The sequence below is a fragment of the Nyctibius grandis genome, chromosome 9 (assembly GCF_013368605.1).
Source record: "Nyctibius grandis isolate bNycGra1 chromosome 9, bNycGra1.pri, whole genome shotgun sequence".
Classification (NCBI taxonomy): Eukaryota; Metazoa; Chordata; class Aves; order Nyctibiiformes; family Nyctibiidae; genus Nyctibius; species Nyctibius grandis.
This window is the reverse complement of record NC_090666.1, coordinates 4382347-4399836: the sequence shown is the minus strand read 5'-3', so window position 1 is coordinate 4399836 and position 17490 is coordinate 4382347. Positions and strand designations below refer to the sequence as shown.

Sequence of the window (17490 nt, the reverse complement as noted above, 5' to 3'; positions counted from 1 at the left end):
TCTATGTTGGACAACACGCTCGGGATGAGAAGGGCTGGGCATGCTACGTCTGTAAAATGCTTTTATCCACACGCTCCCGCGTTACACGCAGCCTTTTAAAACACAGACTGTTGTATCTACTACTTGAGATGCCTGGGGTTGCCATCCAGCTAGGCTGGTCGAATCTAAAACGTTCTTGTCCCTCTTGGCCTCAAGGATGGCAAATCAAAAATTATGCTATTCCGCAGCCACAGCAGTCTTATCAGCCAATCTGAAATGAGAGCTAATGAAACTATAAATAGAAGATGACACAGAATAGGCAAAACCCCAAAAGCCTCCCACAATTAAGTTCACACATTCTCTAAGGGGGAAATGAAGTAATACCCCATTATTAGCATACAGCATGTTATGGAATTGGCCAAGGTTTTCCACATCACCCTCATACAGTAAAACAGCAACAATTGTCAGCAGCTTCCTACAGATGTGCAGTCCTTAGCACACATCTGCATTTGCTGCACTGGAATCATCACTGGCTGCAGAGGTGGCTTGGTTTTTTTCTTTTGTGGCCTTGTAGCAAAAGGACAATTTCCCCACCATCAAAACTGACACTATAGATGTACTCACACACACGTCAAGCTCTGACTATTAAAAAAAAAAAGCCTTTGGTTTCACTACCACCAACTCACTGTAGAAAATAACCACCTTTTTCTTGTAAGAGTTAACAGGAACAACCTGCAACATCAGTATCAGTTCAAACTGACTTCATATTCCAGGTCTGCTCCTGAGCCCCTGTCAGGCTGTAATCATGCTTGCCCACCCGTTCCCTTTTTCTCTGTCAGGGAGCAATCAGCCGACACATAGCAGGGACACTGACAGGCCACTGCTGCAAAAAGCAGCCAGGGACACACTGTCATTACCTGAACAAAACCAAACCAAAAGGGACTACAGCCATCTTGGACTACTCATGACAAGCGTAAGTACCAATTTTGCAAGAGGCAGGATTTAAAGTCATCCCGTTCTGCTGCCCAACAAACCCTACACATTACTGGCCTCTGACTGATGCGCAGAAGCGCAAGTTTATTGGAAACACCTTGTGCTGGTTCACCAGGTAAACTGAGGCAGACTCTGCGGCTGAGCTATTATAGTGCCCTTTTCACTCAAAGCTAGATTTCCTGACGCCAGCATGTAGGAAAAAAACATTGGTATCAGCCAAAGAAAATCTTTGCTTTCCCTCCAGACCCCCTAACTTTTTCAGTCTCTGGATGCCACAGGGGAGCAGCGCACCCAGCATTTCCTATGTGCTGCCCGGCCGCTGTCTGCTGGGAGCGCCTGCCCAGCTGGGACTGCTCACAGATGTTGCTCTGTCACCATCACTGTGCTCAAGAAAAGAGCATGCAGAGAACAGCGTGATGTTGCAGCCCGCGATTTCTTCCTGCAAGAAAACAGACTTGAGAAACCTGACAGACAGACTGCAAGCAGGAATGTTAACAGATATCACGACAGCAGTAAAAGCACTCTTAAAGAACTAAAATGCTTCCTCTGACTCTCCATCTTTCCTTTCGGTTTGGCCAAAGTCTGAATATCTTCTGAATTCCTTTTCCTCCCACAGTCTTGCTGAACAAATCAGTGTTTTCCAAACAGAAAAAGTTTATAACTTGGGGCTTTTGAATTAGCTAACGTTTCTCCCATCTCACCTACCAAGCAAGAGTTATCATTTGAAAGCCTTGTGCAACTTCTCTTTCTTTTCTGTAGGCATTGAACATTGCGTGTGCACACCAGATTCCTTGAACAGTTAACAACAAGCAGCTGCGGTAAGTTGCAAAAGTAAAATGTGGCATTACAGGGTATATTTGTATTGGGACTGAAGGAATATTTGCATTCAGCATCAGCTAAAGGGGAACGGCTCTTTAGCAACATCAGATTAGGACAGAGTTGCACACCAATGACTGCAATTTAGATGACAGAAGATTTGTCCAGCAGAATTCCAAAGGAGGAACGAACACCCCACTGGCTCCTGCTGCTGAACGCCCTGCGTGTACCTAAAGATTGGGCAATATTCAAGGAAGAAACAGGCCACTTAAAGTGCTGCTGAACAGCCGCAAGCACTTTTAGTAGTTTAACAAGGGAGGTTTAACCGCGGCTTAGAAAAACTGACACCGTGATAATTCGAGTTCCCTAGGAAATGTACAAGGTGTTCACTGGGACGTGATCTCCTACTGACATCAACAGCGGCTCAAACTGTCTTCCTTAACAGGACTCAGGCCCTTTACAAATGCAGAAGGGAGAGGTTTGGTGGTTGTTGCCGGAGTTCTTTGGTGTTCTTTGTTTTTGTTTTTTTTTTGTTGGGGGTTTGGGGTGTTGTTTTTTATTTTTACATCAGCTTGGTTACAATCTACATTAAGCAATAATCAGTTGTTATCAGTCCCCCAAGAGAGATGCCCCTTTCGTGCCTCCGTTCATATCCTTCGTCACGAGACGACGCACCACACTCGTACCACGCAAAAGGTGCACGGTGCCTCACCACAGAAACACAATAACCTGAGCCATGTATGCAGAAGACACAGCTTTGCCCTCCTTCGCTTCCCTAATAATAGACTAATCCACGAGCCTGAGGGAAGGAGTGAGGGGCTGTCTTTGCATTTCTCTACGGCTACTTTCTGCTACTTTTGCATACTAGTTTGAATAACATTAGCATGGATATTACCTGCTGCTAAGAGACTGTGGGGTGTATCTATTCTACTGTTTCTACTTTATACTCCCAGCAGCACAGGTTTTCCAATTACTCCTAATAATTATTTTGCAACCACAACACAGTAACTGCCACCAGTAATTGCACTTAGGGGTTGATCTATTTCCTAAGTCAACTTGCTGCCTTGCTTTAACTCATCTGGGTTGGTCATACAGTCACACGAGGTTTTGGGAAAAACATTTGGGTCCTTCAACACAGCTAAGGCACCCTTTTTTAGCATCTGCTAAAATACAGTGTTAAAATAATCAAAAGATGTTTGGTGCTCCATTTTTACCCTGCAAAAGTTCCTTTACATTTTGGATTACATTAACAGGTTTCAAAGATTATAGGTGTGGAGTAGGCTTTTCTGTAAATGTGTATTCTGGAGTCTGAATCTGTCCTCTTTTCTTTTTTTTAAAATTACTTCTGTTTAATGGGGAGAACACTTTGGGCATTTCCAATGCATCTGGAAATAGGTCTTCACTAACAAGGCTGTTCACAGTCCAAAATTCTGGTTAAATTCCCACTGACTTCAGCAGAAACAAGATCCATGGTGGTTTCTTACATTTAGGCTTTTCTTAGTCATTGTCTAACCACAGAGTTTTACAATCACTCCAGGTCCACATCTACAGAAAAGGATAAAATATTCAGGAATAAAGGGGGTCTCTTTTTGGCACATACCTTGCTAAGATTCTCCTGAATCTTTTCCAGAATAAGGAGCAAAATGTGACTGCAAAACCAAAAGTTGTCAAAGATCCTGCCTTCTACCCCTAAGCCAAAGACTAAAAAACCACAAAAATTAGCTTTTACTACTGGATATCCGAACTCCACTAAGCAGGGGGTGCCCTTTTAAGCTGATTATCTTCATCTTTCAAGCTGCCGCTTAAACGTTTCTGCCAATTTTTTGGGATCCTGCCCAATCCAAAGGTTATGTTTGCATAGCTGTTGCAGAACAGGGGCACAAAAACCAAGGTAGAACTTATTTATTTTGGGGGATCTTTGTTTGTTGTATGTCACACGCCAGTAGCTTGCTACCACACCAGAGCCTGTGTTCAAAAGATCCCCCAGCAGCAGAGCCTCACAAGATACTAAAAAAAAAAAACCATCCCTCACAAAGTCAAAACATTTATTTCAACTGAGGTTTCACTCCTTTGGGAGCGATCCAGCAATCAACTGTAATCTAGATCTTTCATTTATGCTTTTATTATAATAGGGTTTTTACTTTCCCTTCCACACAAGCACGCGGGCAGAGAGCAAGCCTTGCTTTCCTCCAGTCAGCACATGAACCACACATCCCTGATACAGGGAAAAGAAACCTGTTCATGGTGGGGCAACTGGAGTAAATACCAATTCACATCATGCCAGTCAGGTGGGTATTAAGAGATGCCTTAATATTACAGGGTTAAAATACCAGCGTACACGCTAATCTTCTCCTCGAATGCTTGCGTGCATTGCCTGCTAAGCAGTCGGTGATAACCCTTGAAGATATGCAGAATATGAAATAATAGAGCAGGTAACGCCGCAGCTTCACTCAGCTGCCCACAGCAGAAGGAAAAGCAGCCACAGAAAGCCGTCATTGCAGTCACTGAACCAGATTTAAAACCGGGCACAGACAAACACAAAGTTAATCAGGAGCTTCGGGAAATCCAGATCCCAGAAGAGGCACTGGTGCCCCTATCTACCCACCACCAAGCCACCCACGATAACTGAGCGTATCCGTAACTCCTGGAGCAGCTCGGAGACACCATCGCACTCACGGAGTTACCCACAGAGCAAGGTCCATGTTTCCATGCACCCGTATTCTCTTCCGCAGTGAAAGTCTGGGTAAAGCTAAAATTTGCATGGCTGAGAGCACTGTGAATTTCCACACCATTCACTTTCCTTTCCCATTTAAAACAGAAGGAAAAGAAGTCACCCAAACACCACCCCAGAGATCTTGTTCTTGCCCATTGCAATTTCCCCCTCCTGGAAACCTCACCTGATGGGCTCCTTGTAATATTTGTAAACAATATTTGGAATGTTTTTAGCCTATATTTTATAAAAATAAGACAAATCACGCTAGCTGTGCATGTCTGGGTGTATGTATCTACTCTCTCATACACGCCTAATGTTTAATTTTATTGAATGGACAGAGGAGTAAAGGACAACAGAACAGCTAATTTTCCACAATTCCGTAAAAGCAGGCAGGAGAGATCTGAGCATAAGCGTCCATCAGAGCCATGGGCTGCAAGGAGAACAAACACCTTATTAAGTACCACAGAGCCACTATAGAAGAATTGCCTCGCAAAATTCCCTAGCCACAGAAAAGCTTCTAATGGAAATTATTGTTTGTTTGCAAGTCAATCCCTCACAAGAGAAAAACCTGCAGGAAGCCAGACTCGATTAGTCCCGTTTCTCCCAGGACTAGCTGCCAAGGTAACAGAACAGTGCAAGGCTTCACCCTACAATTTGCCATCACTGTCTGTTCTGCCATCAATTTCTCTTCAGTAAAACACCGAGATTTTTAATGAAAAGCGGGGGGTGAGGCATAAAAAAAGTGGATGCAAGTGTTGCAGGAAGAGGAAGCAATATTTACCCAAACCCAAGCTACAAAAGCATCTATCTAATGGCAGAGGAGGCTTAGATAAATTACAGGTACTGTTTGGACATGTTTGCTTGTCTCAAGTGTTGAACTATATCCAGTTTTGTCATTTTCATTCTCAACAGTCATTTTCAGCAGGACACCTGAAATCACAAGATAAAAGTCAACAATTTTAAATCAAGGTATCTACAGCTATTCCTGTGTATCTCTCACCAAGAGATCTCTCGGACAATGGAAGCAGTTCAAGAAGCTGCATTTCCACACACAGTAATCACTCTCATCCAGATGTCCGTGAAGTTAGAAGCCAGCAGACACTGTTTCTATTAACATCTCGCATGATAAACAAAGGCATTTCCAAATGAAATGTAACACTTCGCAGATTTGGAGAGGAACATCTTCCTAAAACACCAATAGAAAGCACCTCCCTCCCGCAGAAGGAAAAGAGCAGACAAACTCACTGTATACTCACAGGTACTGAGTTTTCCCTCGCTTAGTTTCAGCAAGAACTACCATCTGGCAGTTTTAGGAAGCAAAAAGATCTACTCACATGAGATACAGGCAAGCTTCCCCTGTGTCAGAAATCTGTTATGAGGTATGAGGAGCTCCAGCTCTACCCTTGCTTGCCAAAAGATTTTCCAGGGTTTCTCCTGGAGTGAACTTTGTTTGAACACAGCCTTGTACTCTTTGATCACTGAAGGTAATCTCCAGAGTCCTTTTAACTCCCGCAGCCTGACAGTCTGTGAACTGAACAATGGCAATAGTAGCTACATCTGTCCTGCATGTTCGAGACCGGTGCCAAACCCACTGTATCACACAATCATGACAACTATACTGCACTACTCCAGAGTGCAATTTTTCAGCCTTCTGATGTTTCATGAGAAACAGTTCCTACAGCGTGCCTCATCTCTAGCCTAGATTTATTCACAGTCAGCTCATATCCACTTCTTGCTTGTGCTAATGCTGTTGGGGTTTTGTTTTGTTTTTAAATTTAAATGTGTTTTCTCCCTCCCAGAAAAACATTTAGAGAGGATCGTCTCATGGTCCTCATTCTTGATACAGCACAGCCAGCATTGCTCATTTTCCTCTCGGTGACTTCCCCGATCCCCTTGACCATCCCAACAGCCCTTTTCTGCTCCCATTCCTATTTGAGCCCATCTTTACTGAGCAGAGCTAACCAAGGTTGTACAGAGGATTCCTGGTACATCGTAGCAGCCATATTTCCTCGCTACAACCAGGAATATTCCTTCAGAGAGAGAGGGATGCATTTTCATTTTGACCCCCTCCAGTACTCTTTTCCTTCTCCAAAGTTTCACCTGGCATCAGCACTTCCCTAGCTTACCCTGCAGACTAAGCTCGACTGCTCTGTCAGTCATAGCCCTACTCTCACAGGTAAAAACTAGGAAGGGTCTCCAGACACTCAGTAACCAATTGGTTACTGGTTTAACTGTAGCTTCATGTGTTTAGCTTGTAGGCGTAACTACTCCCAAAAATAATCTGCCTTTCACCCCCTACCATCTTCCTTCTGACCTACGTCCAAGCCTCTCTTGATGAAGAGGTAGAGCAGCTGGTATTCCTGCCCCAAGTTAGACATCCCAGGTATTCCTTCTTTCACATCGGATAAGCATGAGCTCCACCAGAAATAGCTTTTTCCTCTGCCCTCAAACATGAAGCTCTAGCAAAGCTAATTGGCGAACGGTTAACTGGTCCCCAGAGTCCCAGAAGAAATGGCACCTCTTCATCTCTCGTCCAGCTTCACCAGTGCCTCTCTGTTAAGCTGCTTATTTGCTTCAGCAGAGGAACAACGGAGAGGATTAATACCAACTTCCCTCCCTTCAACAGCTCTCCTAAAAGCAGAACTAACTTCTCATTACAGTATTATTAAAAGAGTCCTTACGGAATAAGGACGTTAAGGGTACCTCTTTGATCTAAAAGGACACCCTTAACTGCCCTACAAATTGTTTTAACACAAAGGCATTAAAATACAGAGAGTAAGTGCAACTTCCTTTGCTCATGCTTTCCCAAGATACAGAATTCAACACTTTATCACCCAGAGGTTTCCTCATTTCATTTCTGAGATGCAGGTTTTCAAATGTCAGTGGAAAAGATTAAAGCACAGTATCAGGACATTACATATGCTCCATTGTGCATAAAAACTGGTTACCTTAGGGCCAAGTCTTTACAAAGATATTCAAACACCAGTATGTTCTTATAGTCATGAGGAAGAACAGACTCCATAAAAAAAAAAAAAAAAGGCATACAAAAGAGTAGAAACATTTCAGGATGTAACTGCTCCGTACCTGTTTTTCTTCCCATTGTAGTAAATCCTGCAGTTTAATTATTCTTATTCCTAATTCAAAGTACCCCCAGGAGCACTCTGGGGCATAGAAACTATGAAAATTACGGAAAATTGCAGAAAAAGCAGCAGACAGCAAAAAGCAAGAGTTCACATACAGAGCATATTTGTGGGCCCAGGAAACTTGTACCAATGCTGACCAGGCTGTGGTCACAAACTTTTAAAAGCTGTTTTCTGCTGACAGTAGGGAAAAATGAGTCTCTCCTTGCTGCCTCTATTTAGAAAATAAAGAAACCTACAGCAAGTAATTCTGATAGCACAGCACCCACCAACCCTTCTGTTACTTAGCACCTATCCCTCATAATTATCTCCTCTTCTTCTCCTTCCTATATACTTTTTATTTCTTCCTGGTATCTTTTATTTTCATGGTCCTCTTGCCCAACAGCATAAGGATTTCTGCTAATATAAGATCCTCATAAGGACTGCTGCCTCTACAAGAGAGGGAGAACAAGGCACAGGTTATTAGTACACCCACACCAAAGCAGTTCCGAGGCAGCACTGCACAAAGTCAGGGACACGGCAATTACCTAAACCCCAAGATACACCCACTCCCCACCCCTGCAAAGGAGAAAATCTTTGTGACAGTAAATGTTTCGCGCCCTCACTCCTTGGGACTCTGCATATTTGGATTCCTTATCTTGGGCCTTCAGTTGTTTGCTGAAATGTTAAATCTGGCTGCTTAGGCTAGAGGCCACCTCTTTGATTGCTTTCATCCCAAAGGCCAGAGCATTAGTTGTCCGTAGGTTTTCCACTGCAGAGAAAAGATGCTGCTCTTGCCTCTGGTACTCCTGCTATACTGTCTGCACAGAAGGATTCCCCAACCAGTTTGCATCTGAAAAGGGGACTTGATAGTTCTTCTTCATCTCTGAAACTGTACTTTGAAACTTCAGTCTTTCTCACTAAAACACTTCCATCACCACAGCGACTTTGCTAGCACACTTAAAACATATCAAGAAATGGACACAAGTTTACTTGCTGATACCAAATGGGGAATTACCCAGTAACAGGGAGTTGGGAGAGAAAAAGATTAAGCGTCTGCATGGTTTTCTCTAAAAGCTATGCCACTAGCTCTTTGCAATGGAAAAGGACAAGTTGGATGGTTCTAGCCCTGCAGCTGGATGATACATAAGTTTAAAGTCTTGAGTCTGCAAGCAACTCCAAAGACTCTACAGTTACTTAGAAGAAAAGTAGCAAAAGGTCAGATAAACTGCTTGGTTTTACAAGTTTCTTCAAACACAGAGCAAAGAATCAAAAAAGGCAGGAGTCACTGAAAATGGCCACGCATACCACAAAAGCTCTACTCCAGCCCTGCTCAAAGAAGAGCCTGTCACAGGCCAGGCTGGTCCCTGAGGATCAAGCCACCCCTTTCCCAGTTACCTGCCTCCCAGATACAGGATATGATTGCAACAAGCATGATACGCCAGTGGCTTCTGGAGGATGGGGGACAGGTACCAGAGGTAAGTAAAGAAGCAGAGGCCACTTGGTTAGAGGAAAAACAGCTTGGCAGGAGACTAAAGGCAAAAATGATAATGAAGTATGGAAAAGCACTAACATCCCTACTGAGGTATGGAAGCTGGGAACCCTGGAAGCTGGGAAACCCAGACAGGGTCACAGAAAGTTTTCCTTTATTTGCTCAGTGAGCAGAGGTACTTCTAATCAAAAGGAGAAACACCTACTATAATTCTTTTTTATATTTTTATACATGTGAAAAGACATGGAACAGTTTTGGAACCTCTCCTTCCTCTTCCCTCACTATTCTCCCCCAAGATGGTGCTTAAATCCAACAGCAAAAAAGAGGAGATCCTGGTCTCCACGCTTTATTCAGACACCAAAGTCCAGAGTCATACAAACTAAAAGAGCAAAGCTTTCACAATCTACAAGCAAACTGGGGCACAACTGTAAAGGGTGAATGTTTTGAGACTAACTAATGCTCAAACCCACCAGGAAAGATTCATTAAAAGACCCTTGTTGCAGTTCCAGTATCCTCTTTAACAGCTACTTCACAGCGTACGCCAGAGTTGCAGCCTTTCCACTATCCCATCAGTGCGAAATAAAAATCTTTACTTGTACTTTTTTTTTTTCATTCTAGGAACTGCAAAACAAAAGAAAATCAATGTTATCCTTTACTGCTTCTTTATGACAAAGCATGCCTTGATGTTAGTTTATACATCAGAAACCAAGCTCTGGTTTCCTTCTTTTTGGAGGGTATGAATGGAGAGGTTACATAAGGGTGTAATAGGAGCTGTTACTTCCTTTCCCAGTTGAAGAGAAAAAGCTGTGGATCAGGTTACAGACTCAAGGGCTGGCCATCACCACTGCAGCCTTCCTAAATTTTTTGCCAGTAGTCCCCCAACAAACAGCAGAAGCTACTCAGAAGGCTCTGAGAATTTAAAAGACTAAGTACATAGCTGTTAGTGGGGGGAAAAAAAGCCTTTCCTTTTGTCTTTCATCAAACTCAGGAAATTCCCCAAGCTTGAGGCGTGACTCGAGTCACCATTTTCCATTTCAGTTTGTTCTCCATTAGCACAATAAAAAGGATGAATGAAATAAATATAAGGTAAGATTTATAGGACAGTGACACGTGAGCTGCACTAAACAAGCTCAGCACACCGGCAGAGCGCTTAACTTTGGCAGGTATGTTAGAGTTTGTCCCAGCTCTTTGCCCACATTGGGCAAGCAAAAGGAAGAAACGCAGAGTGTCCAGATTGGCCTACACGAGCACTAAGCTGTTCTCCAAACCGCCCTTCTTGCGCTTTCTTCACCCTCCTCTCTGATTCCCAAGCCACTGCTATTACTGCTGCCGAAGGAAGATGAGATCAGACTCCAACACGAGGAATTTCTGTTCCCACAGAGCTCAGAGAAACCGGATGATCTCAGAGCATCATGTGAAGAAAGTCCATGACACTTCCATGAGGCAGAGTATCTCCACTATATTGCCAGCAGTTTCTTAAGAGTGCAGAGTGGGAAAAATTAATGGCTTTGCTTATGTTTCCAGTTTCTCTCTCCCACTTCCTCCCCTCATTTGCCAGACTTTTATTTTCCCTTCCCCCAGAAGCACTAGCAGGCTTGCAATGTCCATTTGTCCTTCTAAAGGGAATTACATCAAATCTTGCACACAATGTTTGAAAGGGCTAACAGGCATAGCTAAATTAAACTACCATCCCCTGGCATCGTTTCCTCAAAGAGTTCCTCCCCACAGATGTGATTTAACAAGGTCTCTTACAAAAAAAAAAGGGAAAAAAAAAGGCAAGTTTCTGTGATCTAAGATGCTTTCATGAGTTCTTTCACCTCCGCCTTGTGGAGCACTCAATCTGTTTGTGGTGCCCGTACGGGGACAGAAGCTTTTAAGATGTCCATCAAATACGCCACCTAACACCACACAGGTGTTTTCAGAAACATCTTCTTTCTTAAGGACTGGGGGAACTTGTGGTAACCCAATACACCAGTAATTGCTACACGATGGTAAACGCCGACATGAGCGGTGACCACTGCATGCTACTCTGGGAATAACGGGCATGCTACAACTCTTACACCTTCACACATCAAGCCACAGGCAGTACGTTGCAATAAGCACTAAATTAAAGACATTCTTAAACTCAGGCCTGGGACAACTGGAAATAAAAACACATGAAGAGAAGAACGTCATTACCTTTAGTATGTTTAAAAGCAGCCAAGCACTGAACTCTACTTTAACAGATGGGTCAGACTCTTTCTGTTCCCTACCACGGCACGCTTTGGGGGAAAGCCTTGTTTTTGACAGAGGGCTTGACAAAGTGATGATTCATCCAGGGAAGGATGGGCAGCTTGTTGCCAGCCTTAATTCACAATTAACAATAGGACAGCCGGATATGGGAAACTCATGATTCAACACAAAAATTGCAGAGTCAGCCATTTTACCTGACCTTTACATTATCCAGTGCTAATTTCTAATCTGCATACATTCTAAATAGTTTCTCCAACATACATTTTAAGAGTAGTTAGCTTTTATTTCATCACAGTTACGTCTGTCCTTTAGGATACTGGTCCTGATTAAATACATAGCAATCGACTTCATCACATTGTCTGAAATTGCAAAGGTTTAAATGACTCCAAAACAGCACGGATGCGCGCAGACGGACCACGCGTGGGTACCGCGGGCAAGGCAAGCGAGCGCTGCCCCTACGCGCTTGGTACCCCCAGCCCAGCTCGCTGCAGGCCCCGCTGGGATGGCCATGGCCCCTCCGAGGAACAAAGGGATGCTCTTCCCGAAACACCGCACCCCGACAGCCCCAGCCTCCACACGCGCAGACAGATGGTCTTTGTTGGGAGCCCACACCAAGCCGTCCCCTCAGGCAAGCTCTTCGGGACAACGGCCCTGCCTGGAAAGCCCTTCCTCAAGTCTCTCTCCAGAAGTTACCCGGCAGCAGGATTCTCCATCCTGCTCCGCATCACCGACCCTCTCCCCACGGCCCTCCCCTCTCCCCGCACCCCAGCCCGCTCTTTCGAGCGAAGCCGCGCACACACGGGAATTATTTTAGACGAGACGCAGCAGATGCCACGGTCTCTTTCCCGAAAAAGCACACACACGCGTTCTTATTTTAAAGGGTAAGACCCGGACCATCCCCGCGTGTGAGCACACCAGCATTCACGCCTAATTTTAAGCCGCCTGAAGCCCACAACCACCCACCAGACGCTAACGAAAGCCACAACGCCCCTAAAGCCGTCCCGAAGCCGCAGGTTTGCCCCGGGAAGGGACGCCCAGGAGGCGCCGGGGTTCCCGTGCTCGGCGCCCGGACCCCGGCACCGCCGCTCCCTTCTCCCACAGGACCCGGCGCCGAGCCCCCCCCTACCCCCGGCCTCTGCAGCACCGGTCCCCTCCCCATCCCCGCGGGGGGCGCGGCGGGTCCCCTCCCGCAGCACAGAGCGGGCGGGGGGTCCCGGGGGGAGCCGTACCTCTGCCGCCCAAGGGCGCTGCCCGCTGTCCCGCGGCAGCCCCACGCCTCCCGCCCCGAGCCGAGCCGAGCCGAGCCGAGCCGGCGGCGGACGCTGCGCTGCCGGAGCCGCGACGGAGCGGCGCGGAGCGGGGCGCAGCCCGGCCCCGGCCCCTCCCCGCCCGCGCCCGCCGGGGGCGGAGGCGCCACCGCCCCCCGGCCCCCGGCCCCGCAGCGCCGCCCGGCGGCTCCCGGCCCGCCCCCGGGCTCCGCCGCGGCTCCCCCCGGCTCCACCGCGGCTCCCCCCGGCTGCCCCCGCCGGGGCTGGGCAGCGGCAGGTGCTCCGAGCCGGGACCCTCCTCACCTGACCCCCCCCGCCGTGGGCTGCAAACGGGGCGCTCACCCGTCCGGTCCGCTGGGACTTGTACCCCTCAAACCTGTAAGCGTCTGCCGTTCTCCAGTCACCCTGTATGGTTCACCCTCAGCCTTCAAAAACTAAACAAAAAAAAGAGAAACTGACCTATTTTAGCACGAAATCGAGCATCCCCGACTAGATCTCGTCAATAATGTTTTCAGCACACACCAGCATTTTAAACGTATGCATCCCAAAGTATTTACAGCGAGCTTTTGACATCACGGATCTTATCTGCCCAGTCCTGCCCCTGATAAAGCACATAAGCCACCAACAATGCAGGGCGACTACCCCATTGTGTGGAAAGAGGAAAAAAAAAAGGAAAAAAACCCCTAAGGGCCGTGTTCATCCTGTGTCCCGGCCACTCCCTGGCCTGAAATGGGGTCTGGGGGCAAGTAAGCCGACATTGCTCCCCACCCCCATAAAAACTCCCCAACGCACAGATGAGACAGGGGAACATTTAGGTCTATATATTACACTCACACACTTCCTGGCAAAATACCCCGCATGAAAAGTTTCACTATACGTGCTTTTTGCAAGAAACCAATTACCACATTATCTTTTTAGGGGTTTTTTTCATGATTGCAAGTAGGCTTTTTCCAAGCTGTGTTGTTTTTAAACAGCAACAAGCTCCCATTCAGCTACAGGCTAACCCTACGGTTGACAGGTAACAGTGAAGAGGACCTGAACTGCAGGCACACAACCAAAACCCTTCAGGTATGGGGAAGAAATCCAGCGTACATCCCCAGGTTTAGTATGATCAGAACCGTATAGTAAAGATGCCAAATGCATTTTAAAAGCCTTTCTCATTAAAACGCTTCCGTTATTTCAAAGTAAATAATATATTTTCAGCTACATATGATCATCCTTGGTAGCCCATCTGTGCCTGGAAAGAGATTGTATGCTCATGCAGTGTTTCAAATCTGTAACTATACAGATGCTGGAGACAGCTTTTGGATGAATCCCAGGAACTAGAGTCCTACACAGCCCTGCTGATTCATAGACTCACCACTATTTTATTATCTGTAGACTTTCAGAGCAGATGCTTAGCTCCCAAGATTTGTCCCACCCTTAAGTTTTTATATCTGTAAAAATAATGACTGCTTTCATCAGAAGAGGTCAAAGTTGCTTCAGCAAAATATTTTTCCCACTGAAAAACTGAAGGATTGGTCAAAAGTCGGTTCTACGGAAACAGTGACAGTCTGATGCAGGTATTCTCAGGAAGATAATTTAGGTTTGGGGTGGTCTGAAAGAGACACAGGCAAGAACGATTCCTGAGCAGCACCCTGACCCCGTCCTTTCCTCCGGCTCTCCGTTCAGGTGAGTGCTTTGCTCATGACTCAGCTTGCGGTTCTGGGACATAGCTATTGCATTCTTTCCCAATTAATGAAGAAAAAAGTAATTTCCTTTTACCGCAAATCTAAATGAAAACTAAATTCATTTTTTTGCAAGGAAAGCAGTTACTGTCCAGCCAACGCTATTTATCAACAACGCACCCAGAACAGTAACATCACAAGACAGTGACTGCAAACCTTTCACAGAGAAAATATCTGTTTCAACTTTACACATTAAAATTATCATAAGTCATTACATTGTCACAAAAATACAAAACTTTCTACCTCAGAGGTTAAAATTCTCAATTTCATCCAAAGAGAAGTGTCAACACAGGAAAAAAGCAGAATCACAGAATGTTAGGGATTGGAAGGGACCTCGAAAGATCATCTAGTCCAATCCCCCTGCCGGGGCAGGATTACCTAGACCATATCACACAGGAACGCGTCCAGGCGGGTTTTGAATGTCTCCAGAGAAGGAGACTCCACAACTTCTCTTGGAAAAGCAGCGTAGCTTTCCTTCCACGGTCCTACCGCTGTGCTTCAAAAGGGTGAACGGTGGCTGCTTCCCAGATGCTCTCTTCATGCCCATTCGATGCTTAGATTACTGCAAATAAGAATGTCCATCCGTAACAGCTGATGCTGTTTGGTAGCATTTATAACACAGGTAGTATTACGCATCCTCGTGAGGCTGCCTGGTCCTCCAGGAAATGAACCAAAACCATCCCGTTTTCCCTCAGCCTTTCAGCACTCCATTCCCCCCTTGTTTCAGATCTGTGCGAAAGAAGATTACCCATTACCCATTCTTATTCTGGGGCAATTGTCTATTCTCACTCTTTATAACATGTGAATTCGCAGCCTATCGCCGTCTTACACGCTTTGCTTTGTCCTGGCTTAGTAAGAAACGTTGGTCCTGAAACCTGTGTTCTTTCCCTAAAGCAGGTTAGTACAATACAAGGGTATCACAACTCAATCTAGATTTTTTTTTCTTTTTAATACATCTACTACATGTACCATAATTACCACTGACACAATCTGCAGTAAATTTAAAAAAAAAAAATCTAAAATAAACTAAAGACATGCCTGGTCACAGATGATCAGGCAGATACCTAGAATTCTTTAGAATGGCTTATTTCTTAAAGCCAAATGGTATATCCTGGACCATATAAGAGATCAGGGATAATCAGCATGTAACACACATTCAGGTCTCTTTTGAACATTAGATCTAACCTAGAGGATATTTAAGGGGAATTTCTACCTTAAACATGCTTTCTGTAGCATGCACACGTCATTCCGAAAGGGCATAGGCGGAGGCTTCGTTTGACAACAGCCTCCAGCAATTTCAGAGAGAAAAACGGGAACGTGGCTGCACCCCCGTTCTGCAGCTCCTGAACCACGGACTCACCAGAAGCTGTGGCAGACATCCGTGTACATCAGAGCACTTTAGGAGCTGCTTATTTACAGATGACTTTTTTCTTTTCTTTTCCTTTTCTTTTTTTGGACGTTTCCACAGGGTGGATTATAGTCTCTTGATTACAGCCTTAAGGCCTCCAGCTTCACAAGCCAAGCAAGTAAACCAACTATAAAACTAGCTGTTGTTAAGACTGCAAGGGCAAAACCGTGGAGATTCAGGGACCTATTTTGACTGACAAACCATGAATCAAACACACAGCGGTCCTTAGATCTGCCTATGACAGGCCCTGCCAATCAGAAGAGCACTAGTTAGTGGCTAGAAGTACCTCCTAGCCAACCTTGCCAAGAAAAGAAGGCAAAGAATAGCTGAACCAGCCACTTCAGAGAACAAAACCAGAACTGCTGTGAACCATAATCTGTACTGCAAGGCAGGACAGTAATCTAGTCTCAGTTGCGTTCGTAGCTCTAGGATGAGGTTAGTTCACTAGAAATACAGAAACATCTGACATTATTAGATAAAATCAGATGGGCGGTAGAAGTGCTCTCTAATGCATTTAGTTAGTTGAACCATGTATTTAAATACTTTAATTAACAAATTAGTACTTAAGACAGATATTATTATTTATAACTTAAAATTAGCTTTCAGTAGTTAAAAAAAAAAAGGAGAAAACAAAACCAATCCTTGTTTTTCTTAATCTTTCTTTCAGACACCAAGGATAGTTACCGATTGACGTGATTTATTATTTCATATTTGTTTGGATATATAATTCCCATATATGGAGAGACTAAGTATGCGAGATCAAATTATTCCTATTCATAAATAAGGAAATTGAGTCAGCAAGAATAACTCAACCAAAAAAATATAGCAACTCCTTGACAGCACTGAAAACACAATTTAGATGTCCATGTTTCTAATCTCATGCTTAGCCACAAGACCAAGCTTCGCCATTTTTCCTGTACTCAGTGAGAAAATTCTGTGTGCTCATAAGACGTTGTGGCTATACCTCTGTTCTGAATCAGTGGGACTGACTGCATACCAGAAGGAATATACCTTACAGTAGTTATAATACTTTTCCACTTCAAGAAAAAAAAAAACAGTACTTACAAGGCAACAGGAAATCTTGCTCTAAGACTGAGCACAGGGATTTAACAATAATAGCCTCTGGCTTTTTTGTCATGGAAAATGGCCACAGGTTTGAGCTCTGTCTGCACACAAGTGAATGATTCAACAAAGCAGCTGCCAGTGGTTCAGAGAATTCCAGTTTTGTGACTGGAAAACCAGAAAGCAAAGACTGTACACGAATAAAGCTCATCCTTCACCCACCTGTGGCAAATGCAATTGCATGCAAGTTAGAATGAACAAGCAGCGGCTCTGTGCAGGCTCAGGCTGGAATGCTCCCCAGGTGCTTTGGAAAGCATCGGTTCATTCAGGACTGAGACAGATCATCTGCCTTCTCCAACTGTGGATCTTACACAGGATTTGTATTCCCATCTCTCAAAACATTGTCAGCTTCCCATTTTGCCATCATGTCTCCTCATTTTGCCAAACAGGGACTTTCCCTTTTTCTCCAGCGGAAGCAATACACCTTCAATTAGCTTAGGATTCTTCTCCTTTGCAGCAAAGACCTGCCTAAGACAGCCTGAAGGTCTAGACTTAGAATTGAAGAAAAGTCATCACCCCCGGGGAGATTTCACCCTGTGTGTTGGCATTAAGCACAGGACAGGATCTGAGAGGCAGCATTCACTTTTTTTCCAGCTAATTCAGGCTTGAAATCAGTTTGGT

General features: G+C 45.0%; 1 protein-coding gene across 2 annotated transcripts in view; it reads right to left on the bottom strand.

The window, feature by feature from the left end:
* Positions 1-12647, bottom strand: part of MYO1B (myosin IB) — a 114196-nt gene extending 101549 nt beyond the window's left edge. For both annotated transcript variants that reach the window (XM_068407191.1, XM_068407192.1), the window contains exon 1: positions 12574-12647. The gene's annotated coding sequence lies outside the window, so the exon portion shown is untranslated. The remainder of the gene's footprint in view (positions 1-12573) is intronic.
* Positions 12648-17490: the final 4843 nt, after the last annotated feature.